The sequence below is a fragment of the Gymnoscopelus braueri genome, assembly GCF_963280865.1.
Source record: "Gymnoscopelus braueri genome assembly, chromosome: 17".
NCBI lineage: Eukaryota > Metazoa > Chordata > Actinopteri > Myctophiformes > Myctophidae > Gymnoscopelus > Gymnoscopelus braueri.
Window position 1 is genome coordinate 43,534,650 of NC_137617.1, and position 27,991 is coordinate 43,562,640.

Below are 27,991 nucleotides of genomic sequence, written 5' to 3' on the forward strand. Positions count from 1 at the left end.
GTCATGGTTATATTAGGGAATTCAACCTCTTAAGATTGTGCATCTCAAGGCAGGACTGCATTTTCCCTCACCTATATCAGTGGTCCTCAACCTTTTCAGTTTGTGTCCCCCAAAATAATCATATTAGAACTGGGGACCCCCCAAAATAATCATATTTTTTTATCTGGGGACCCCCCAAAATAATCATAATTGTAATGGGGACCCCCCACCCTGATAAGCACTTGGAATGTACTGTAGGAGTTACATTTAGTCGGTTCCACAGATAAATATTGTGAAAATGTTTGCATTTCTTAGATTTTTTGACAATTTGGCCAATGTTTGACCCGTTAGTAAATGTGCTGATTACTTTTGATGCAGTAATGGTCTTTTTTCTGTTTTTTGTTTTTGGTATTAAAAAGGTAAGGACCTTTTAAATTGTCACTTCACTGTCATGGACATTTTCTTTAAATTAGATTTTTGCCATGGACATACATAATAAGTGGTCAATAATATTAACAGAAACCATAGGCAGAGAATGGGGAAGGCTAATATTTGACCAACTATTATAGGCTATATTATTTTAAGGACCACATGGTCAACGTTATTATGTGAATAACAGCAATTAAATGCTCTGACTGTAAACAATAATGCAGCTATGTTGCAAAGACAGAAAAACACTGACAACTAAAGTTACCTATCTGCCTCTGCCCCCCCCCCCTCTCTCTCTGTCTATTTTTCTGTCTATTTCTGAAAAAACATACGTTTGTATTGCCAAAGCAAAAGTGGAACAAAATCAAAACAAAACAATGTATGTACAATTAAATAAGGTGTGTTCACTCTCTGTCTGTTCTATCTCAGTGGTTCTCAACATTTTCAGGCCACGGCCCCCCAAAATAATCATATTTAAACTGGGGACCCCCCAAAATAATCATATTTGAACTGGACTTGTATGAGTTAAGGCATTACATATAGATTTGACTCGGTTCCACACAGAAATATAGTGAAAGTAGCTAATCTACTGTACAAGCTCACCACCCTCCGAGACGAGGCGGTGAGCTTGTAGATCTGCTAGTTTGATGATTACTTGTGATATAGTGATGGTCTTTTTTAATTTGTTTTGGTATTTTTGGTAATTAGGTATCAAAAGTCCTTAAATTGTCACTTTACTGTCATCTGGAGACCCCCCCCCAAAAATCATGTGGGGACCCGACCCAGAGGTTGAGAAACATCTCTCTCTCTCTCTCTCTCTCTCTCTCTCTCTCTCTCTCTCTCTCTCTCTCTCTCTCTCTCTCTCTCTCTCTCTCTCTCTCTCTCTCTCTCTCTCTCTCTCTCTCTCTCTCTCTCTGAAAGCAGTCGCGCCGAATTCCACAGTCGACATTGAGACAATAACCTACTACATATTACTATACTATGTGCCCAATAGCCAGCAGCAGTAGGCTACATTTATGTAAACAAAACCTATATCAGCCATAGAACATGTCCATGCTCTCCTGCGGAGGGGACTCTTTGGGATTATATTGAAAAAAAGCTGTAAAGCTTGCTTTTACTCACCCAATAATTAACTTGGGGTCAGCTAATTGTCCTCTAGTTTCATATCCATTTGACATTTAAAGGCAGAAAACGTGCATTTAGTAAAATATCTCCACTTTCCCACGAGATTGACGTTGTTGGTGCAAACACCTTTGTCATGTTGTGTGCAAGCCTGCAGGTCTGCAGGTGCAACCTATTAGGCAAATCATGCATTGTGTTCATGACCCTATAACTAAATAAAATTCAGAAAAGATTGGATCAAGTGTATCTAGAGTATATATGTTTTTTATTTACATTATTATGGAGAAAAACATATAACAAAAATATTTATGAAAAATATGTTTTGAAAAAAACAAACAATATATATATATATATATATATATATATATATATATATATATATATATATATATATATATATATATTTTTTTTTTTTTTACTGAAGTAGCCTATTTGCCACGGACATGGACAAGTCTCACCACGACCCCTTCAAGATTTTTCAAAAATAGCAGATCTACTAGCCCTGAAACATGACTGTCATACCATGACAGTCATGGTGCCGAGTCCCCCTGGTCTAAAGTTGTGTTCGATTTTTCACATTGCCATCTCTCACATAAACATAAACGTTCAGATTTCAAATATAAAGTGCTTACCACCGAGCCACGGATGTTACAAGGCGACGCGGACCGCGATGAGTACTCGTATCTCCCGTATTGTTCAATAAAAAGCATTTTAATCCCATCACTAGCCATTTTCTTTTTTTTCCTTTTTTTTTTGTAATGTATCAGAGTGCAATACACCTCCCAACCATTAGTGTCGCATGGTTGAAAGTATCGGAGACAATTTGGAGAAAATGGCCGGCGATGGGATTAAAATGCTTTTTATTGAACAATATGGGAGATACGAGTACTTATCGCGGTTCGCGTCGCCTTGTAACATCCGTGGCTCGGTGGTAAGCACTTTATATTTGAAATCTGAACGTTTATGTTTATGTGAGAGATGGCAATGTGAAAAAATCGAACACAACTTTAGACGGTGTCTGGTGTAAACCTCATACAGTATGTCCAAAACTATTTCTTTCCAGGATTTAAATTGCAGAAAGCTGCAAAAGTAGCAGATCTACAAGCTCAAAATGTGTGCGTTTCGATCTTATGGATCTGCTACTTTTTATGCTTTTGTGCGGTGCTGTAATATCAAGTATTGCATTAATTTACGGGGAAAAAAACACAAGAAGTTAAGAATATGGAGATAGGAGGTTTCTGCCTGACGGCAACGATATAAAAAGGACAAATGTAACATCATGATGCTGTTAAAGAAATTAATCAAAATTGTTTTAAAGATTATTCTCTGACAATTCTCTGTTGTAGTTGTCTGTGGATTGAAGGGAAAAACATGAGATTTCTCGTTCACTTTCTTGTTATTTGTTCTTTGGTAAATTATTTCTTATCATATAATTTAATATTATCATTTCCACTAAATGTCCACAGTTGTCATCACATTTTCCCATTGTCAGACAACCCTGAAATAAATCTATTATAACTCTTTTTCTTGACTTTATGGTCAATATTCAGTTATTGGAATGAAGAGCTTTTCATATGTTTCACACTAAAGCCAAAGAGAAAATACAAAACAAATATGAAACTTGATGTGATTGTCATTTAAAATGCAAAATGTATTGCACAACATATTACAAACTTAAACTACCAGCCTATTTATACAACCGTTAGTTTACTTTAAATAAAATATGAAAGCATACTCAATGTACAAAAGAGAGAGAAAACAAAAGATAAAGCACACTCAATGACCAAACAAATTATATGAAGCATACTCAATGGCCATGCAAAATTTAATATAAATAACAAACACAATTGGGCAATGAGATCCCAGTCAAAAAGAACAAAAGATGGCTAACCACGCAATGGACCATTTATGAACCCAGCTCTTCCCCCTTAACTACAAAAAACACAAATATAAACTTAACTAAACCAAAAGAGAGAGAGAGAGAGAGAGAGAGAGAGAGAGAGAGAGAGAGAGAGAGAGAGAGAGAGAGAGAGAGAGAGATCCAGGAGGCCTCTTGTTGTCCTGCTTGGATGGGGAACCTGTGAGAAAATTTAATAAAGTGTAACTAATTCCTGTCATTTATTTTATTTTTTAACAATAGTGTTTTGTTTTAAAATATTTTCGTACAGACAAACTCATGGATTCTCCTCAGGACCACCCTGGTGTTCCATGGGTTGTTGTTGGGGTCCTGGATCAGGCTGGAAGTCCAGGTGAAGTTTAGCCTGATTCTCAGTGAGTGGGGTCTATGGTCTGGAGCCAGGCTAGTGTCATCTGTAGCATCCTGTGTGAGAAAATGTAGTGATGTCTCCATCTAGTGGCCAAATCTAGTGGTTTGTGCTGCACCCTGCTGTCAGCTCTGTCAAGAACAGGTCTCCCTCTCGGACTCTGGGACTTCAAGTGGCCATGTAGTGCAGGAACAAACCCTAACAAAGAGCCTTATTTTTTTAGATACCCCTACCCAGGGTAGAACTAAACGGGACATTGTTTTTTCATATTTTTAAGATGCCCCCTTCATGAAATGGATTGTCCCAAGTTTAACTTTTACTGCAAAAGTCATGAAATTGATCCTTGAAGTGACTCACCACATAGGCAAAAAAAAAAAGCCTACCCTGAAAGAGGGAGTTCCAAGTAAATCCTCTGTCATTTTCTACCTGCTGGTTGTTTTTACATCATACTTGCACAGATGGTCTACAGGTAGTGCGGCCTACATCCCAAAACAATCAGAATGCCAATATTTGGTTCTATTGTGAATCAGCATTCAGCAGCCTTTTATATAAGGCCTTAAATAGGCGGAAATAGCAAAACTTTCTGTGCAATATTCACTTGTAATTTTGGTCCTAAATCAATACTTATAATCACTGTATTTAATGTCCGCTATCCTATATATTGCATGCACGTTGTTGTGGTTATTGGTTTTGGTATTTTGAATCTATTAAATCGTCTAGATCCAAGGTGTTGTTTTAAATGTGGTTACAGGCGAGGCTACTGCTCTAGAACAACTCTAGAACAAGCTCTAGAACAACTTCATAGTCACATCAAACAATTAGACCTACAGGTGTAAAAGAGTATGTTTTAGTGTGATGCTCTCAACATTACTGTTACAGGAGGAGAAAATAGAGAAGAAAGGAACACACACAGAACAGGTCAAATAACAGGAAGACACAGTCAAATCAAAGTATGATCCTGTATACAATATCAGTGTTTGAAGTGCATGGAACCTACAATATACAGTAGGGACTGGGACACTCAAATAACCTACTTTTGTGATAACACATTTTTGGTTGGTTTCTCTACTTACTATTCATATGTTTCTGCCAATAAATCAAGTGTGTCAAGTGTATACATTTCAAAGAGGACAAAGGTATGGATGACATTTCTGGAAACTTTGCTTTATTGTATTAAGTAACGGTCTGTGAACTTTTATTATTTTGCTCTAAAAAGATACAACAATGCATTTCAAAATCCAAAGTTGTAAAGAGTTAGGAAAAAGAAAAACAAGTTGTGCTTTGTTCCAACTCAAGTTTAGCTTTGTATCAAAATCTAAACCTTTTTTTCTTTTACTGTTCTGCTATAGATTCTTCCCCCAGATAATTACTTAAAGAGCAGATCGTTCCTATTGATTTTCTTTAGAATACTATTCATAATCTTCTTTAGTTTAGGGAGCTCAGTGTACTTCTGGAAGAGCATATCGGAGATGTCGTTCCTTTTTACATTTTCCGCCACCGCACCCTTTTTGACTGCATCCTTGTCTGGAAAGTTGTCAGGCTCTCGCAGATTCCACTTAAATGCTGCAAACTCATCGTTGTCCAGGTCTTCCAGAACTCCAAGGACCAGTTGTTTGGTAAGAGCCATGGTTGATTCCTGTTACAAACAGACAGTGGTGTAAAGTAACTAAGTACATTTACTCAAATACTGTACTTGAGTAAGTAAAATTCTGAGGTACTTATACTTTATACTGGAGTATTTCATGTTCAGTCCTTTTACTTCTACTCCACTACATCTCAGAGGCAAATATTATACTTTTACTCCACTACAATTATTTGACCACTTTAGTTACTAGTTACTTTGTAGATTTTGATTATTATTACAAAACATTAACCACTTCAGATATATGTCGGCCATTTGAAAATAACCGATCAACAAGCTCACAATGCGTCGCGAGCTTGTAGATCTGCTATTTTCAAAAGATTTTCATGCATTTTATACATTTTATAAACTTGTAAAATGAGACATTCTGCATATGAGTACTTTTTACTTTTGGTACTTAAATATATTTTGATGCAAATACTTTTGTACTTTTATTAAAAGGGGGATTAAAATGGGATTAAAATGTTTAAACTTGTGGGCAACACATTATTGTGATATATCTACATTTGGTTGGTCAAAACCCATTCAGATTCATTTATTTACATAGAGACACATGGGTCAGTGCATACAAAACCATATCAATTCAAGTAAAAACTGATATTGTCTGTAAACACAATAACCGAGCAGCCTTTTCTGAAGAGGATTTGTACAAACAATTATGACAATATTTCAAAAGTAGCATCAGGATGGAAAAGTGGATCAAATGATTGAGTTGACTTTGAGTACAAAAAGTACTAAATATAAAGTCTTTCAACTTAAATAGATTTAATTTCAACGTAAATACCTACAGTGCATTTAAAAACGCTCAAGGCTCTTTAAATTGATCATTCAATTGACCTACCTACCTTTGATTGTTGAGATTCCACTAGATGTCCACTAAATTAACCACCAGAGAGAAAGAGAAAACGGCAAAGAGAGGACAGAGAAAAACTGTGATAAATACACACTTAAACAATTTACACAATATGAATATAGCAATGTTGTGTATTATGAGAAAATCATGTAACATTAGAACTAAGGGCTAAACATTGCTTTCTTTCTTTCTTTCCCCTCTTTGCATAACCTTCTGTATTATCTATAACATCGGTCTTAGTTACTATGTGAGCATGCACGCAGCTTATACATAGGATTTATACAGGTTTCTATGGATACCAAGCAAGAAATACATAGGCCATCCTGGCCGTGGGTTTATATTTATTTATAACTATATAGTATATGAAATGTATTTTTCTTTTTACTGTGACTGATCAATGGGATTTTCTTTATATATATTGTTGTGATTGTGATAACTACTATTTTACTTTTATGAATTGACTCGGTTGGCCTCCATGATATTCTTTCTTTTATATATTTTTTATATTTATTTGATTATGATTATTTATTATTACTACTACTTTAATATGTTTTATTATAGGCATATATGTCGTGTAAAGCTGAATTTGATTCATAACTCTGAAAAATTATAAATAGCCTAAAAAATTATCTTTTTTTCTATTCTTTCTATTTTCAAAAGATTTTTGCTAATTTTTCAGAGTTATCATCAAATTCAGCTTTACATGACAGATAAGCCTACTGTATAATAAAACATGCATATATACAAAAAACATTAGAATGTTTCACAGAGACTTACGTTGTGTGTTTGTGTTGAAAAACAGACCCAGGATGTTTTTACTGATGTGTCTGTCATGAACAAATACAAACACATCATCCATGTTAACATTGATGACACTTGCGACAGTTGCAACAATAGACTAAAAATCACAACGTGATAAATGTGTTATTTTATCACTTGAATACATAGCCTAGAGATACTGCAACACTTTACTAACAATATGCAATAAAGTACAAGTTCATCATCCAGATTAACATTCATGGTGCTTCAACTCGTATACAAATGAAATTAAATGAAACGGGAAGATATTAGTTTAGATCAATAGATGGCAAGTTTAGTCAAAAACAATGTCATAATAGCCAGTGTATGAAAATATACACGTTTACACGTGCAACCAGAATATCATGAATAACAAAAGTATAAAATATGAATGATTAGAAATTCTTATTCTAACTGTTACATGAAACAGAGTATGACACTCACCTGTGTGGAGGAGATCAGAAAGGAAAGGAGATGAGGATGTGGAGGACTTTTATTGGGAGCAGAAAGGGGAGGGGCTGAAGTAGGTTGTTAGAACTTTACTCCCTAACCCTAAACAAACAATACACACACAGTGGTGGAAAGTAGCATTTACTCAAGTACTGTACTTAAGTACAATTTTGAGGTAGTTTTACTTTACTGGAGTATTTGCAATTTTCAGTACTTTTACTTCTCCATCTCAGAGGCAAATATTGTAGCCTACTTTTACTCCACTACAATTATTAGAAAACTGTAGTTAATAGTTGCTTTGTAGATTTTGATTATTATTACAAAACATACACTAACCACTTCAGCCCTATATACATTTCGGTCATTTGAAAATAGCAGATCTACAGCTTGTTGATCTGCTATTTTCAAAAGATCTTTTATACATTTGAAAACGTAATGGGACATTCTGCATAATGAGTACTTTCTACCGGACTTGTACTTGTAACAGAGTATTTCTACATTGCAAAATTGATACTTTCACTTCGCAAGGGGGGGGGGGGGGGTCTGCCGGTCTCTGCACAAACATATACTTATGTGTAATCACTGTAATCAAAACGCCCTTTATGACAGTTACTCTATGCATTCAATGTATTGATTTATTATTTTTAGAACAGGTGGCCTCAGTTTAAAGTTAGCTCCATGTCCTAATCTTTGAAGCTGAATGTTATTGTCAAAAAGGTCACAGTTGATGGCCCTGGATCAACATCGAATACTTGTTCACCTTAACGGAAACCACAACTCTTGAAACTAACAAATGAGTGGGGCAGTGTGAATCAATGGTGCACATGTGTTACCTGTTTATTAAGCTACTACTATTTTTCAACCACATCTAATGAGACAAGAAGACACCAGTTGAATGAGTTTGGGAAGAAAGACAATTTCTGACAAACCACAAGTCATTTGACTAGACCTTTCCAGCAGACATAAAACTGAGAAAAAGGAACTGAAATCTCAGCCATATGCATTTGTTTACCTGGAACTGACAGAGAACTGAGACTAAGGAACTGAAATTCCAACCATTGCTCAAAACAATGCTAAAAATATCAAGTCAAGTGCAATCATCAGTATGTTAATCATAAATAATGCTTTTATTATTATTTGATGTGCATTACACCTTTTTCATAATTATACATATTAAACTATTGACTTATTCTCTTTGCATTATTTGAATTAGGGGTCTATAATAAGATGAAAAGGCTGTGGCTAAATAGAACTCATGCCCACATTGAAACTGCTGGGGCACTGTTCTAACTTTACTCTTCCGTGTGTAGTGGCTCAGTATTTGTTGCACTTGTGTTTATGCAGACGTACTAGTCTAATAGTTTTAAAATGTGTAGAACACTGGTATAGACACTATGGCTCATTATCATTTTACATTTAGCGCTCGTCATTTGACAACTAAAGCCCCACTGAAAGATGTAGCTCAGTGATTAACCTCAATTATTCAATCTATATGTTTGATTGAAATTGATTGACATTTTTATTAGGCAAAATAATGTAAAACAACACAGTTACATTTATAATGCTTTTGTCTAAAAGGTCCGGCCAAAAAAGTCCTTGCGGACTTGTTTCCGTTGGGGTCCTTGAGTTAATTTCATAGACATATATAGTAGCAATGTCATTTGAAAAACCCTGATAATCAAATCAATAATAACTTCCTATACTTTCCCTTACTTTCCTTAACCTTCTGTTGTCTTTTGGACCAGAGGGGATATAAGGTGATCAATCCTATCCTCTCATAGTTACAACCTACTAATTGGATATAAGGCTCCTTACCCTGCCTATCACTAAGTTGGGAGCTCTATTACAATGGTGCACTAAAATTATTGGCAAATTTTAACAACCCTGTCTGTTATTTAACCCTCGTAGGGTCCTCGGGTCCTTTTGACCCGGTTTAACATTTTCAACATGAATTAAAAGTATGTAAACATTTTTTGTTCTCTATGAAACTTCTTCTATTTGCCTTATTTACTGTACTAAACATGTGATATGAAAATGAAAATTTTCATTTTCATGAAAATTAAAATTTTCACACAGGGCCTTCGGGTCAAAGTGACCCGAAGGCCCTGTGTGTGACTAAAACACGAAGACCCTACGAGGGTTAAGTACCTTCCTGCCATGTCAGCACAACTCAGGAGACTAAGTCTCTATTCTGGGTGACATGACTAAGCCTACTCTTAGCAGATGAATAGGTATCTAACTTCAGCACACAAGAGCCCAAATGTCCCTCTATGCGCGACATTTTAAGAGCCTAATTTGACCCGGCGCCTTATCACCTCCCTCTAGCTCATTGACCTATCCTAACATTTCTCTGTCCCCCTTATAGGGGTGATCTTTACTGGAAATTAATGCTGTGTTTCCCCACCTAGCACCGCTAGCAATAATGATGCTCGCAGGGGTCATCACCATGCCAGCTTGTGATGGACCTTTTCACCAATATTTTATTTTTGTCACGGACAGAACTGGTCAATATTCTTTTTACCAGAAACTCAAATGAGTAGCCCTAAATGTAATGTGCCATAGTGTCTATGCCAGTGTGCTACACATTTTAAAACTATAGACGAGTATTTCTGCACAAACACTTTTGCCACAAACACTGAGCCACTGTGTGCGTGCGTGCGTGCAGCGTACGTATATATATATACACACACTGTGTGTGTGTGTGTGTGTGTGTGTGTGTGTGTGTGTGTGTGTGTGTGTGTGTGTGTGTGTGTGTGTGTGTGTGTGTGTGTGTGTGTGTGTGTGTGTGTGTGTGTGTGTGTGTGCGCGCGTATATATATATATATATATATATACTAACTATAAGCTCAAAACAAAACACATTTGTGACGTGAGTGCTAATTCAAGAAGGTTAGAACAGAAGAGTGTCATTGTGGGCATGAGATCTATTTAGTCACTAAGTGTTCATCTTATTAGACCGCTAATTCAAATAATGCAAAGAGATAGTTTATGCATGATTATAAATGGTAAATGGTGCATTTATATAGCGCTTCTATCCGAAGCGCTTTACATTGATTGTGCCATTAACCCATTCACACACACATTCATACACCGATGGCGGAGGAAACCATGCAAGGCACCAACCTGCTCATCGGGAGCAATTAGGGGTTCAGCGTCTTGCTCAAGGACACTTCGACACTAACTCTAGGGGAGTGCCCCAGCCCAGGATCGAACTGGGAACCTTGCGGTTTTCCAGTTCACACTACCCGGCCACTCTACCCCTGAGCCACTGCCGCTCAGAAAAAATATTTTTTTTGGGGTGTGTGCCAGAATCAAAGTGGCATGCATAGCAAGAGAGAGAGAGACACAGAGACAGAGACAGAGACAGAGAGACAGAGAGACAGAGAGACAGAGACAGAGACAGAGACAGAGACAGAGACACAGAGACAGAGATAGAGATAGAGATAGAGATAGAGACAGAAACAGAGAGACAGAGAGACAGAGAGACAGAGACACAGACAGAGACAGAGACAGAGACAGAGACAGAGACACAGAGACAGAGACAGAGACAGTGACACAGAGACAGAGACACAGAGACACAGAGACACAGACAGAGACACAGAGACAGAGACAGAGACACAGAGACAGAGACGGAGAGAGACAGCACTCACACCTTCCAACAAAAGAAACTATCAAATACTGCCATGGTGATTTGCATATCAAAAACTCAATGAACTAGCAAATTAACATGAATGGCTGCAAAAGAGTGAGGTGTGTGAGGGGAGGTATAGGGGCCTTTGACACATGGGTTGCCACACAGAACGGATGAAATCCCCCAAAAACAGGTGAAAAACTGGAGAAATGGAAGAACAGGAATCGGTCAGGAAAAATGGTGCAGTTCTCGCTGATGAGACAAATACTTCGAATTCTGATGAGATCGCAGTTCCATGTATAGTACACAAATACATGGCTGAGATTTCAGTTCCTTATTATTATTATATTTTTTTGTCAGAAAGTGTCTTTTAAGTTCCCTTTCTTCACTTTCATTGCATAGTTGTTGCAATTATTGTCTTTTGTCTGATGACATCTGTTCCCAAACTCATACTGATTAAAGGCAGCCAGCTATTAACATTACGTCTTGCTGTCTGTCTTGTCTTGCATCCTCACCTGATGCAATCATGTACAGCTACCAAAATGACAAATCTCCTGCAACATATTAATGAGCATGACTGACACTTTACGAGACACCAAAATTATTCAAACTAATTCTTTAAAAGATTAATGTTTATATTTAGGATAGATATTTACTGTACACATTATAACCAATATACAAAATGTATATTCATAGGACTAGCTCTTAGTATGCCTACGGCCTCCTTACTCCCTCCTATACACATTATTTTCTATTTTTCTTCAGGTACCTTCCTCAACAGTTCAATCTGTTCTCACTTGATTACATCACATGTTTCTCTAACTAAAAGATCATCCAGTTATGATAATATTTACACTTATTCAATTCTCACCTTCCACTGTTTAACAATAATTGTTATCTTGCCATTAATTTACCCCCTCTTTCTGTCATTAGAAAGTGTCCTCGTTTAACCTATCTGTATCTCACGTGTACTTGGGGCCTTCATGTTAGTCCATGAACCAGACAAGATTTCATTATCAAATGAGTGGGCATGCAAATTAGGCATTATATTTTATATAATATATATATAATATATATAATAGACATTATATAATTTGCATGCCCACGCATTTGATTTTATTTATTTTTCAAATAAATCAAATCAAATGAGTGGGCATGCAAATTAGGCATTATATGGGGGGCAAATATGCCCTAATTTGCATAACTTTCCAGACCCAAACTCTGAACACTGGATGAAGCCAGATTCAACATTCTTCTTTCATTTTGCACACATGTTGTAGTCAAAGGTTTTTAAAGAGGGAATATTGGATATCTATTTTTATTACACTGTTTTGGTGGCCAAATTCTGCGATGCGATGCGATGCGAGAGTGCGGTCTAGCCAACACCAACTCGGGACTCCTGAATCGCTGCCCTCCACACTCTCCTATCTAACATCAGGGTCTTGAGCTCTACAGTGTTGTTAGCTAAAATGTCACCTCGCAGTGCATCTACGTAGGTGGTGCCAGGGGTCATCTACATGTCCGTACACAAATGTGTCCGTAGCAAGACTTGTCCGTGTCCATGGCACATTTTGTATTTTGGTTATAATGTGTACATAATCTATCCTAAATATTAAGAATGTTTTTTTTTAAATAATTTGTTTGAATGATTTTGGTGACTCGTAAAGTGTCGGGATGACTTGCTCATTAATATGTTGCAGGATAGTTGTTGTGTTGGTACCAGTACATGATCGCATCAGTTGAGGATGCAAGACAAGACAGACAGCTAGAAGTAATGTTTGCTAATAGCTGCCTTCATTCTTTCATTGTTCCACTGGCATACCTTACATCATACTAAGCATGGTCTGAGACGTTCACCTTAACGGAAACCACAACTCTGGAAACTAACAAATGAGTGGGGCAGTGTGAATTAACACCGGATTGACTCTGGCAGCATATCAATGGTACACATGTGTTACGTGTTTATTAAGCTACTACTATTTTTCAACCACATCTAATGAGACAAGACATCAGTTGAATGAGTTTGGGAACAGACCTACAGTAAGTAAGACAATCATAATAGTCTGAGATAAGGTCCATCTTTAAAGGCCAGTCAATTAGGCATCAAAGCGACCTGGACCCATGTCAGCAAAACTGTTTTTCATTTCATTAAAAGTAATGATGATAAGGTTGTAGATCAGCAGCTAGTCCTACTTTGACATGCATGATAAATAAGCCCACTGAATTTGTTGTTTCAAAATATCCTTATTGTACTATATTTTATCATTTAGACATTTGATTTATCTACTAAACCACAGTTTGATTTCATGAACACATTTTCGAACATGATGTAGTAATTCGCGCCGAGCTGGGATCGACCCCCCAGTCTCCCACTCGACAAACCGACGCACAACCTACTGTGCCAATAGAGCTGAGCCCTGTTGGCAGAGTTGTTGTGGCCGCGTCTTGTCTGGGGCACTACAATTACACTGAGAGAAAAATAAATCTGACAGAATTATATTAAAAGCAATACACATGTACACACATGCGCACGCACACAGAACAACCACCCAAAAGGTGACTGCATGCCAGTTGCCCTGACCTCCCTGATCATAATAGTCTGTTGAGAAACTGATTAAACAGGAACATCTGGACAAAATACCCTCTTGATCGGTTGCAGTTTGCATATAGGAGGAGCAGGGTGTACAGCACGCTATTGTCACCTTGCGTGATCTTTTATTCAAAATCATGCAAAGCTGTTTGTAGATTTTCCATCATCTTTCAACACTATTCAACCCCGCCTGTTTGTGGTAAACTACTTTGATGTTGACTCTAGTTGTGTTGATTGGATCCTCTCCAAAAGAAGACGGTGAGGCTGAATGAGAGCATGTGAGGTGAGCTTTGTTCATCTCCTGCTTCCCCCCAGGGGTTTGTTCTGTAATTACTCATTTATATTCTTTATGTCTGGGCCAGTTTGATAACTGATATATCCTGAAGATTGACAATTGACCGCCATGACGATGAATCAATCCATCAAACGAACAATATTAATCATGTACTATTCTAATTGATTGATTACTTGCTTCTATTAACCACTTATGCGCTACATTACACTTTAGTCATGTGATTATGTCATGCAATGGCTATGCCAAACGGCCAAAGCACGAAACTCACAACCATTGGCCAAAGGGTTGCACTGTAGCACTCAATTGAAAATGCCAACTTTGAACAGGTACAACTCATGCCCTGTTTGACCTACAGCCATGAAAGTTCAATACACACATGCGTCTCCTCATGCCTGACAACTTTCGTGGTCTGACTTTTGACCTCTGACCTATAGATCTCCCATCATTTTGAATTATATGAAAAACTGTTAAAATCAAACTCCTCCTGGGATTTTTGAGAAATCTGCACAAAACCTTTTACACATAAACTTTGGACCTATGCCGACAAAACTGTAGTGGCGGATTTTCCAAAAAATGTAACATTTATGAGCCAATGAATATTGCAGTTTTATGAAAATTATTCATCTGCCCCCAACACATACATGCAGACTCACATTTCTTTGAAACTTTGCAGTAATGTATAGGGTCATTTCTATCACTGATACCAATCTTACTCCAATTGGCCAAAGGGGGGCGCTATAATTTTTTTTTTTAAATGCAAACTTTAAACAGGCATAAGTCATGCCTCGTTTGGCCGACAGGCATGAAACTTGCTGACACGTTTTACCGTTTTACCGCTTCTTCAGCGGCCATTGTTTCAATATTTCAGCACTTTTTACGCAATAGTAGAGTGTTCTTTCACTTTGCCCTGCCGTTAGTGCTATAGCACCGTAAATCCTTGCATTAAGCCTGCACTGTCTACAGGGAGTTGCAGTAACCCAAGCGAAAGGATATAAAGGCATGGAGGACTTTCTCAAGGTCTACGTTAGACCGAGAAAAATTGCCCAATTTTTTCTATTGCTTTTACCTGCTTGTTAAAGGCAGAATCAAACATCCCACCAAGGTGTTTCACATTGGGTTTAACAAGTGTGGGCAGGTTGCGAAGACCTCCATCACGGTATTCCCTGTGATGGAGTGACTGTGAGGGAGCCAAACAGGACAGGAAGGCAGCTGTATAAACGTGTGTGCCATGCAACATTTGATGTCCTCAAGGCCTGACTGCAGAGACAGGACTGGTTGTTGGCTTCAGGGGAGATAAATAAATCTGTAAATCTTATCATCTTATCGTCTTATTGGCATTGCGTGAGAGCATATAGATAAATCCAGACGCGCTGCCTGTAGGCAATCATAAATTCACCCTGTCAAAACAAGGCAAGGCGTTGTGAGCTATTGGTTATTTTCACAATTTTTGCCTTTCTTAAATTATTTGATAATTTGGCCAATGTTTGACCCGTTTAGATTTTTCTTCAAAACGTTGATTACTTTTGATGCAGTAATGGTCTTCTCTTTCTGTTTTTTTTGGGGGGGTCCCGACCCACAGGTTGAGAACCACTGATCTATATCGTTGTGTGGGCAAACACACCGTCAACACAACCTCACAATATATCTCTTCCTTTGCTAAACCATCTCAGCTGAATTCCATCAGAATGACAGAAGATTGAAACTTTTTGTCTTTGGTTTTATCTCAATATTTAACATTCAAGTGTTCAAAGGGGTCAAAGGGGGTTAGAGTCTATCAGCCAGTGGTGGAAGAAGTACTCAGATATTTTACTTAAGTAAAAGTAGCAATACCACAATATAAACATACTCTGTTACAAGTAATAGGCCTGTGTTAAAAATGTTACTTGAGTAAAAGAACAAAAGTATTTGCATCAAAATATACTTAAAAGTAAAAGATCATTGGATCTACAAGCTCACAGCGTGTCGCGATGCGACGCATTGTGAGCTTGTAGATCGGCTATTTTCAAATAGCCAATGTATAAAATAGGGCTAAAGTTATGTATGATGTATAATGTAATAATGTATATCTGCAAAGTAACGAGTAACTAAAGTTTTCAAATCATTGTAGTGGAGTAAGAGTGCAATATTTGTCTCTGAGATGTAGTGGAATAAAAGTAAAAGTATAGACCATTGGAAATATTCCAGTAAACTAAAAAATAACTCAAAAGTGTACTTAAATACAGGCAGGGGTGGACTGGACAGCTGGCATACCGGGCATATGCCTGGTGGGCTGACCATTAATGGGCCGGTGGTCCTCAAATTATAATAATATGCACACCACCATTTTTGAAAGCTGGGTTTAAATACCCCGGTGGTTGGCAGGGGAGGAGTTGTCAGCTTGATTGGAGATAGGTGAGTGGTTGGCACAGGGTGGCACAGAGAGCGTGCTAATCTTGATGGGACTTGTAGAAGGACAGTTTAGCATGTGAAGAAGCCGGTGATGTGGTGAGCACAACAGAGGACTATGCCTTCATGGCTTCTATCACAAAATGGTTCAGAATGGTTGCTAGCTATCTGAAGAACATTAAACGGCAAACTATGCATGGTGTGTTGCAAGTAATTATGTCTATACAAATCTAAGAATGGCAAACAATAATAATCCTATACTATCCTAATTGATTGACTAAATGCTTATATTAACCACTCAAGATCTATGTTATACTTTAGTCATACGATTATGTCACACAAAAATATCTACACAAGCTCACAAGTCAGTGTCATTGTGATGTGGTCTGTCCTTGTAGATCTACTATTTTGGCAATTAATGAACATGAATGCCTCATAATGTGTGTGTGTGTGTGTGTGTGTGTGTGTGTGTGTGTGTGTGTGTGTGTGTGTGTGTGTGTGTGTGTGTGTGTGTGTGTGTGCGTGCGTGTGTGTGCGTGTGTGCATGCGTAGCTGCAGACGGAGAAAGATACCGTTTAGTACTTTTAGCATGTTTTCACGCGTGGATTTTCTCTGTAGCTTCACACAGCACAAGGTGTGCTTCCTACCTGCCAGTAGCCTGGGAAGCAAAGCTTTTCGGGTCTATGATCCGGTCGGGAGCGGAAGTAGCCCTACGTCACCATCGGCGTCATCCGCGTCATCAGGTGACCGGATCGCAGAATCCTGAAAGACTTCACCCCAAAATAGGTCCGTCCTAATAAAATCCTTGATGCGGCGTAGTTTTGCTAATTTTTTAAATATAAATGTGAGTGTACTTTCCGGAGACTATTTAGCATCTGTATTATCCCTCGGGGAAATTCTATTCCATTTAAATAGGGATTGGGGAACCAAAACAAAGCGGCACCGCAAAACCGGATCGCGACAATCCGGAAAGAGGATATTTTTTTTCCCCAGTAGGCGTGGCCTAGACCGGATCACACAGGTCTTTAGTAACGCATACCAGGCTTTCCTCCGAGGTGGAAAGACTCACACACACACACACGTCTCGGATGCTGTCAATGCACTGAATGGGACCTTCAGTGCATTTACGTTTAATCAGACGATTGATTGGGTCTAATCAAGAGATACAGTAATTGACGGAGGTGTTTTCTATAAAGTATAGTTTTGGACTGCGTGAGCTAAAGCGAGCAAGTCGCCGTGCCGAACATTGTGACGTTCGCTTGAGCCGACTCAGCATCGTCCGAGTTATGTACCGATAGGCACGTAATCATAAATCGTGTTGTGGGCAGAGCTCTGCCCCGGGCAGGTCAGTATCTCTTGATTACACCCAGTCAACGGTCTGATTAAATGTGGGTAGGTCAGTATTTCACCTACTTAGACCATTCAATCGTCTGATTAAACTTGATAATGTCCCATTCAGTGCATTGATAGCATTCAAAGCCGTGAAGAAGTACAGCGAGAGAGACAGAGAGAGATGTTTCCTCCACAATTTAAAGATAAAAAACATATATTAGCGCTTATCTTTTGTGAGATCATCAATAAATGCCTTCTTTCATAATGTCGGTGCAATGGCATTAATTCATTACTTTGAGTGTGTTTGTGTTTTTTTGGGGGGTTTTAGCACACGTGAGCATGAGCATTAATCGGCGTCTATGCCTGGGGTCCCCAGTCAGACCCCACTTTGAGCACCACTAGTCACAGCAAGCACCCTGACAGACTCTAGACATGTGACCTTAAAGAAGAAAAACGCACGCGCGCACACACACACACACACACACACACACACACACACACACACACACACACACACACACACACACACACACACACACACACACACACACACACACACACACACACACACACACACCTGGCATTCTGAAAAAAGCCAAACATTGATCTCTTTAATCTTCTTAAATCTAATAAATGTGTTAAAAAAAGTAAATGGTAGCAGTGACACACTTGCAGAAACGGCCAACACGCTGAAGGACCTACTATTATATCCAGCTCTAAATGTGTCAACTGGAAAATAAATACAAATTGGTTTGCATGATGTCTATAATATGCATCTAAGCAATAGATTATTTATATATACACACATACAGTATATAGTCTCACAGTGTGTGTGTGTGTGTGTGTGTGTGTGTGTGTGTGTGTGTGTGTGTGTGTGTGTGTGTGTGTGTGTGTGCGTGCGTGCGTGCGTGCGTGCGTGCGTGCGTGCGTGCGTGCGTGCGTGCGTGCGTGCGTGCGTGCGTGCGTGCGTGCGTGCGTGCGTGCGTGCGTGCGTGCGTGCGCGTGCGTGCGTGCGCGTGCGTGTGTGTGTGCGCTCTAGGGTAACAGTCTGCTGTAATAGAACAGACATGTCACTACATGTCATTCTACATGTCATGTTCAAATATTAATTGAACTAAATGTTGTGTTTTAAAACAAAAGTTTAGGGTTATAAACAATGTTATTATATTAGCTATGCTTTTTTATAGCTGCATAGTTTTTAGACTGAATCGTCATTTTAGGAAATTCAACCTCTTAAGTTTGTGATTCTCAAGGCAGGACTGCATTTTTCCTCATCTATTTCAGTGGTCCTCAATAATAATGATATATAAATAATCATATTAGAACTGGGGACCCCCCCTACCCTGATAAGCACTTGGAATGTACTGTAGGAGTTGAGGCATTAGCCTACATTTAGTTTGACTCGGTTCCACAGATAAATATTGTGAAAATAGCCAATCTACAAGCTCACAACACCTTGCGTTTCATTTCCCTGTCATCTGAGGTGACAGGGAAATCACGAGGGGACCACCCTGGGGGTCCCGACCCACAGGTTGAGAACCACTGCTCTATATCGTTGTGTAGGTAAACACACTGTCCAGAAAAACAAATAACGCACATCCTCAGTTCTTTGGTGCTGAGCTTTAACTGTAAAAACAGTGATAATGAAACAAAGATAGGGCTCGAAACTCACTTTTATGCTCCAAGGTTTTATTCAAACAAACAGCAGATACGACGTTTCGACCCTTTCGGTCTTTTTCAAGTATAAACAAGAAAGCAGGAAATTACCTCTTTTTATACAGAAATGAATGATTTTGGTTACCTGGTGATCAGGGGCGGTACCAAGGCTTAATAAACATTTTATCAAATGAAAACACTTCATCTTTTACATTTTTTTACAAAATGTTTTTAGAACATTTTCTTGATTTTTAAGAGAATCTGTGAACTTATGGTGATTCATATGGGGACCGTGGGTGGGGGGGGGGGGGGGGGGTGTTCATAGGTGTAGAATATATTGCCGGTCAGTCTTTGGCCTATGTGCTAAAGGTCAGGTCAAGGTCTCCTTATCGTCCAACCAGGTGTCCAAGCAGGCAACAGATATGGTAACTGGTTGACATGTACAGTATTCACCTCACAATTGACATGGAGCCGTTTGTTGACACCTTGCAGGTATGCTGGAATCAGTCAGATTAGCTCTATAATGTAATTGTGCATCCCGGTGGGATGCATGTTATATATGTAGTCATTCTTCAGCTGCATTGCAAAACTGATGCAATTGGTTCAGCACTGGAAATGCATGTGGTTGCACCATACATGGGGGGCTGACAGGCAAGTTCAGTGGTATAAGTCCTGAGTGTATCAGCAGCACTCTTGAAGTGGTTTCTATCAACTGGGCCAAAGACATTTGAACAGATACAGCAGTGGCCTACCTGGACACTGTGCATCTCCATCCTACTGGCTGACAGTGGGTAGACTTAATTCTTCCTACACTTCACATGTCTTTTTATTGTGCTCTTTTTGGGCGGTGAAACCGCCCCTATAAGTGAGATTTGGAAAAATGTACAAATATCTTGGGCTGTGATCTGGGCCCAGGAAATTTGTACAATTATCCTGCGCTGTGATTGGCCAATCACAGTCTATTCAGGACTGTGATTGGTCAGTGTCACATGACACATGTGCATAGCCCTATATAAGAAACCATAACTTGAAAAAAAACATTAATTTGTTTTTTTCAAGTTATGGTTCCGTCCATCATAAAGAGTGTTTCAATAAATGTATTTATTTTTTGTACATGATTGGTTGACTCCATTCAGTATTGTGATTAGCTAGCAAGACACCGCCCACTTCACACAGGGTGTGATTTTTTTTCTCTAAGCACCTTAACGTCCATAAGTATATCATGCACAGTATACATACATTGCTGCTATACTCAGGCACCTTAGTCATTTTTTATCTCAGGTACTTTTGTAAATATGTAGATAACTTGTAGATAAATTAAATCATTAATAACATCAGGTTAAATAAATGAGATAATCAAATGATTCACGCTTGCATGTGTGCAACCTTTGGTTACATCTATCAAATCTTGGGGATTCTTTGATCTCACTGATCAGCCATAAATACTGACATATGTAGTTGTTTACAACGTAGGTTCAGGAGTGGAGACCACCCTCTGCTTATGTTATCACAGCCACTCCCCGTCCTCAATCGCTTCCCTGTCTACCACACTACCTTCACTCATTAGCCACTCCCCATTCATAATCACCCCTATCCACTACACCTGCCTCCACTCACCTCAGCCAATCCTTGTTGCAATCACCACAGTATAAATACACCTGCGATCTCTCAACTCTTGTTTGTTCTGCTCCACTACAGACCAAACATGGGTCGCGAGTACTGCGCTCGTAGATCGGCTCTTTCTGCCTTTCATCGGTTTCAAGTTCGTCCTCCTCCACCCCAACCTCCTCCTTCCCCCTCGATTCTCGCTCTTCTCCCTTCTGTCTCTACTTCTCTAGGAATCCGGGGGGGGACAGTGACGGAGCCTAGACGACCGACCGCTCCCCGAGTAGAGCAACGATGGCCGTCCGCTCCCGAGACATACTCCCCACAACCCAGAGTCTCACCCCGCCCGGGTTCCACATCCACACACGTCCACCCATTTTGGTTCAATAAAACCCGTTAACTTAAGCAGAAGGTGTGGTCTCTTACTAGTGAAACGGCTGTATGTCACGTATGCAGCAGGTGCAGCTCACATACAGGAAATGGAAAACCACAAAAGGCCTCTGCCTGCTGCAAACCTTCGAGTGCACCTCAGCCAGGGGCGTCGCGTCATGAGGGCAAGTGGGGGAGCTGCCCGCTCAGTAAAGAGCCTGCCCCGTCTAGCTGCTCAAAACTAACGTGAGCGACCTTTTCAGCATGCATCATGCTGGAAAGGAAGTCAACAGCCTGCTGCTACATCTATTTTGGCTACCTGATGCAGCGAGCCTGTTACCACAACTTCCTTTTGCTTACTAACTTGCCATAGCTGAAAAGTAGAGGTTTGCGCAGTATATGCAACCCAACAGTCTAGCAGTAGAGCCTTTAATTAAACAAACAGAGAATTCTGTCAGTTTCTAGCATTACCAGGTAACCATGGTATTGATAGATATTTCCAAATATAAAATGTAACCAAGAATTCTAAGCAAGCCTGTCTCTTTTAAAGAGATTTAAACAGGTTAAATAATTGTGTGGGGAGAATTTTTACTATGACTGTGCCAGGTTAGATTGATGCATTTGAGATAAAGCTTCTGTCTTACCAGAAGTTAAGTTTAGTTTTTTGTTTTCTATAGTTGATACTGTTGCTTAGAGCCTGCAGCCTGTAATAGTTTAAGTGTGAAATAAACCCCATTTCCTATGAGAGGAAAACAGAGTTTTTGGGGTCTGACCTCTATCCCTGGCAAATTGGCGAGAGTAAGGGCAGGTACAGACTGTAGGACTTTAAAGTGGTCGGGGAGTCGTCTGATCGTTAAGCATTACACATTGCAGGAGTTTATTTCTTGAAATCGGCTGTCATATATCGTTGTGGTTTTCACCCTATAGATTGATCCCCGACCAGGGATTACACACTGTAGGATAGTTCACTAGGATGCTATCTCCAGAGTCAGACCCAATACATACATTTGTGTTTATTCCAATTCATTTTAATCAACGTATCCCGTGATATGCCTCTCTCCCTCTCCCTCTCCCTCTCCCTCTCCCTCTCCCCCTCTCTGTCCCTCTCTCTCTCGCACGTCAAGTGCGCTGAAGTCAGTGACAGCGTTGCCATGTCCGCTTATTATAAGCGACTTTGGGATTATTTTTCTGTAAAGTTGCTTGAAAGTGTAGTTGCTTTTTTCGCCTTGTTTCCTAATATTGTTTGAACCAGTTGTTCTCAAACATTTTCATGGGAAGGACCCCCAAATTAATATTAATAATTAATTGTCCGCAGAGGCGCAGATGACCTCCCCCTTCTGAAAATATGTTGTGCCATAGACCCCCATACAAGATCTGTGTGGATTTGGAAAATATTCCACAAATTCCCCCCCCCCCAAATTTCTTCTTTAAAAATAGCCTATCTACAACGTGAGCTTGTAGATCGTCTATTTTCAAGTATCCAATGTATTTGTAGATAGGCTTAAAGTGCTCATAGTTGTTGGGCTTGTTTTCACAAACCTGGTTGCTTATTTCTCTCGCAAAATCTGGCAACACTCACAGACAGTCAGACAACTACTCACACACACACACACACACACACACACACACATCGCTCGCTCGCTGTGTCTTTCTCTCTCTCTCTATCTCTGTGCAATAGTCTCAAATAAACAGCCCCCTTCGAGCATGCTCGCTCACTCTCATTCTGTTTTATAATAATGTTTAACTTAATACAGGACTGGACGGTAACTATGAGGGGGATCTGTTTGTTGTGTTCCACGGTGGCTGTAATGTGCTCTCATTGGCTGTAGCGTTCATCTCTTTGCAAGGTGGTCGCAGCTCCTTTCATACTGTACGATATTGTCTGCTGTCCTGTCTGGGACAGAGCTGAATATCTAACATGGTAGTTATCTGAAAACGGTCGGAAAGCCGTCGCAGAGCGGATAATCGCGGCCACATCGTCTCGCGGAACCTTTCAAACAGAGCGAGCATTAGCTCGCCGATCAAAGGCCGATCTGTGTCAGATCGGGAGGTTTTGTCGGCGAGCGCCAAAAAATGTCGGCGACAGCAATATCGGACCAAATATCCTGCAGTGTGTACCTGCCTTAAGTGTATGCAGAAATGTTTTCTATAAATAGAACTGAGCATTTCTGTGAGTGTTTCCTGAACAGAGAGGCTCATAGTTTCAGTTACACTAGGCCCAAAATTGTCTCTGAGTCGGACATACATTATCTGAGGTACAACTTTATAACTATACAAAATGGGTTTAGATTTAAATGTTTTAAAGTCTTTGCTGAAACTATCAATGACAGCAGAAATGTGCTTTTTTTTTTTCTTCTCATTTGCCAGGCCATGAGCACACAAAGGTGCACAAATGTACACACTTGCAAAAAGTCTCCAAAATAACTATGTGCTATATACCCACTGATAATTTCTAGCATCTCTCTGGGGAAATCTATTAAATATACCAGATACATCATATATTCTTCCTGAACGTCTTATTTTGCATACATATGCATAACATAACATACGCATAAACAATTTCTAAACAACTCAAGGGGCTTAGAATTTACTAAGCTAACAATAGAACAATAGAATCATGTATGGTTACTCTGCCCTATTGGAAACCAATCATACATATAGCTAAGATAACATAAGTGACGATGTCTTAAGCATCTACATTTGTCTCTCCCTCTCTGGCTCATTTATGAAGCCAGCGTACAGGGTCAGATTATACCATTGTTAGTGTTTTCCTAAATAGTTTCTTCCTATTCCTCTGACCTTGCACCCTATTGAGCCAATTTAAGGGTCTTGAGGCATCTATTTTCGTCCCCCAGGAAGTAAAACTAATCCACACAGCTTTGTGAGATGTAAACAGTGTTTACGGGTGTCAGCGAACCTCAAGGACCTTTTGAACGGATTATACACAGAAGCGTCAATTATAAAAAAATATAAAAACTGCATTTTACCCATGGCAACGGAGAAACAACATATTCTAATCTCCACCAAGGTGATTTCAGAGCAAACTCGACCTTATTAGCAGGCCCACGGCCTTCAGGGAATTTACCTAATTTTTGGGAGAGTTCTGCCCCCGGGTAGGTCAGTATCTCTTGATTACACCCAATCAACGGTCTGATTAAATGTGGGTAGGTCAGTATTTCACCTACTTAGACCATTCTATCGTCTGATTAAACTTGATAATGTCCCATTCAGTGCATTGATAGCATTCAAAGCCGTGAAGAGGGACAGCGAGAGAGGCAGAGAGATGTTTCCTCCACAATTTAAAGATAAAAAACATATATTAGCACTTATCTTTTGTGAGATCATCAATAAATGCCTTCTTTCATAATGTCGGTGCAATGGCATTAATTAATTACTTTGTGTGCGTTTGTGTTTTTTGGGGGGGTTTTAGCACACGTGAGCATGAGCATTAATCGGCGTCTATGCCTGGGGTCCCCAGACCCCACTTTGAGCACCACTAGGCACAGCAAGCACCCTGCCAGACTCTAGACATGTGACCTTAAAGAAGAAAAAAAAAACAGCTGTTCGGGTGCGTAGCGTAGCATAGCTGAGATGCAGGAAATGTGTGAGCACAATAATCTGATGTCCTGTAGAGCGTTTGATGTGCAATTGTTTTAAAATGTTGTAGTGTGCGGGCATGAAAATTATCCTTATGTGTTTGATGCAACCTGAGTTAAATTCGCTGTTAAACATTCACATTTACTATTTTTATATTGTTTTGTTTCATCATAGTCTAATAGACGTCTATGACTTCTTTAAGGGTTAACTATAAATGCAGCTACAACAATATTTCCTGCTCCTCACTCTTGTGGTCATATATTCAGAGCAGAGACGTTTAACACCTTGCTCCTCCCTGCCAGTAAGAACACTGTGAAGCTACAGAGAAAAACCACGTGTGAAAACATGCCAAACGTACTAAACAGCATCTTTCTCCGTCTGCGCGCGCACACACACACACACACACACACACACACACACACACACACACACACACACACACACACACACACACACACACACACACACACACACACACACACACACACACACACACACACACACACACACAGTGAGGCATTATGAGGCATTCTAGAATTCTGAAAAAAAGCCAAACATTGATCTCTTTAATCTTCTTAAATCTAATAAATGTGTTAAAAAAAAAGTAAATGGTAGCAGTGACACACTTGCAGAAACGGCCAACACACTGAAGGACCTACTATTATATCCAGCTCTAAATGTGTCAACTGGAAAATAAATACTTAAATTGGTTTGCATCATGTCTATAATATGCATCTACTGTAAGCAATAGATTATTTAACAGATTTATTTTTTACCTTATTAACTTTTTAGGTGTGAAGAATCGTGTGTGTGTGTGTGTGTGTGTGTGTGTGTGTGTGTGTGTGTGTGTGTGTGTGTGTGTGTGTGTGTGTGTGTGTGTGTGTGTGTGTGCGTGCGCTCTAGGGTAACAGTCTGCTGTAATAGAACAGACATAGGCTACATCTCATTCTATGTTCAAATATTATGTCAACTAAATGTTGTGTTTTAAAACAAAGTGTTAGGGTTAGAAACAATGTTATTATATTAAGAATGCTTTTTTATAGCTGCATAGTTTTTACACTGAATCGTCATGGTTATTTTAGGGAATTCAACCTCTTAAGATTGTGATTCTCAAGGCAGGACTGCATTTTCCCTCACCTATATCAGTGGTCCTCAACCTTTTCAGTTTGTGTCCCCCAAAATAATCATATTAGAATTGGGGACCCCCCAAAAGAATCATATTTTTTTATCTGGGGACCCCCCAAAATAATCATAATTGTACTGGGGACCCCCCACCCTGATAAGCACTTGGAATGTACTGTAGGAGTTACATTTTGTTTGACTCGGTTCCACAGATAAATATTGTGAAAATGTTTGCATTTCTTAGATTATTTGACAATTTGGCCAATGTTTGACCCGTTAGTAAATGTGCTGATTACTTTTGATGCAGTAATGGTCTTTTTTCTGTTTTTTGTTTTTGGTATTAAAAAGGTAAGGACCTTTTTAATTGTCACTTCACTGTCATGGACATTTTCTTAAAATTAGATTTTTGCCATGGACATACATAATAAGTGGTCAATAATATTAACAGAAACCATAGGCAGAGAATGGGGAAGGCTAATATTTGACCAACTATTATAGGCTATATTATTTTAAGGACCACATGGTCAACGTTATGATGTGAATAACAGCAATGCTCTGACTGTAAAAAATAATGCAGCTATGATGCAAAGACAGAAAAACACTGACAACTAAAGTTACCTATCTGCCTCTGCCCCCCCCTCTCTCTCTCTGTCTATTTTTCTGTCTATTTCTGAAAAAACATACGTTTGTATTGCCAAAGCAAAAGTGGAACAAAATCAAAACAAAACAATGTATATAAAATTAAATAAGGTGTGTTCTCTCTCTCTCTGTTCTATCTCAGTGGTTCTCAACCTTTTCAGGCCACGGCCCCCCAAAATAATCATATTTGAACTGGGGACCTCCAAAATAATCATATTTGAACTGCCCCCGTGCGTAGCGTAGCATAGCTGAGATGCAGGAAATGTGTGAGCACAATAATCTGATGTCCTGTAGAGCATTTGATGTGCAATTGTTTTAAAATGTTGTAGTGTGGGCATGAAGATTATCCTTATGTGTTTGATGCAACCTGAGTTAAATTCACTGTTAAACATTCACATTTACAATTTTTATATTGTTTTGTTTCATCATAGTCTAATAGACGTCTATGACCTCTTTAAGGGTTAAATATAAATGCAGCTACAACAATGTTTCCTGCTTCTCACTCTTGTGGTCATATATTCAGAGCAGAGCCGTTTCTCACCTTCCTCCTCCCTGCCAGTAAGAACACTGTGAAGCTACAGAGAAAAACCACGTGTGAAAACATGCCAAAAGTTATAAACGGCATCTTTCTCCGTCTGCACGCACGCACGCACGCACGCACGCACGCACGCACGCACGCACGCACGCACGCACGCACGCACGCACGCACGCACGCACACACACACACACACACACACACACACACACACACACACACACACACACACACACACACACACACACACACACACACACACACACACACACACACACACACACACACACACACGCGCGCATACACATACACATACACATACACACACACACACACACACACACACACACACACACACACACACACACACACACACACACGATTCTTCACACCTAAAAAGACAATAAGGTAAAAAATAAATCTGTTAAATAATCTATTGCTTAGATGCATATTATAGACATGATGCAAACCGATTTGTATTTATTTTCCAGTTGACACATTTAGAGCTGGATATAATAGTAGGTCCTTCAGTGTGTTGGCCGTTTCTGCAAGTGTGTCACTGCTACCATTTTATTTTTTTTAACACATTTATTAGATTTAAGAAGATTAAAGAGATCAATGTTTGGCTTTTTTTCAGAATTCCTCATGCCTCTGTGTGTGTGTGTGTGTGTGTGTGTGTGTGTGTGTGTGTGTGTGTG

At 39.3% G+C, this 27,991-nt stretch overlaps 2 long non-coding RNA genes across 3 annotated transcripts in view; both read right to left on the reverse strand.

Annotated features, from left to right (window-relative positions):
* LOC308105332 overlaps positions 1–27,991 on the reverse strand; it is a 64,924-nt gene that overhangs the window by 30,408 nt on the left and 6,525 nt on the right. The gene's annotated exons all lie outside the window — the stretch shown is intronic.
* Positions 4,938–7,120, reverse strand: LOC308105331. The gene is made up of 3 exons (XR_013934896.1): positions 7,067–7,120; positions 6,282–6,312; positions 4,938–5,430 (listed from the first exon to the last, which is right to left on the reverse strand). It is a non-coding gene; the product is annotated as an uncharacterized lncRNA (long non-coding RNA).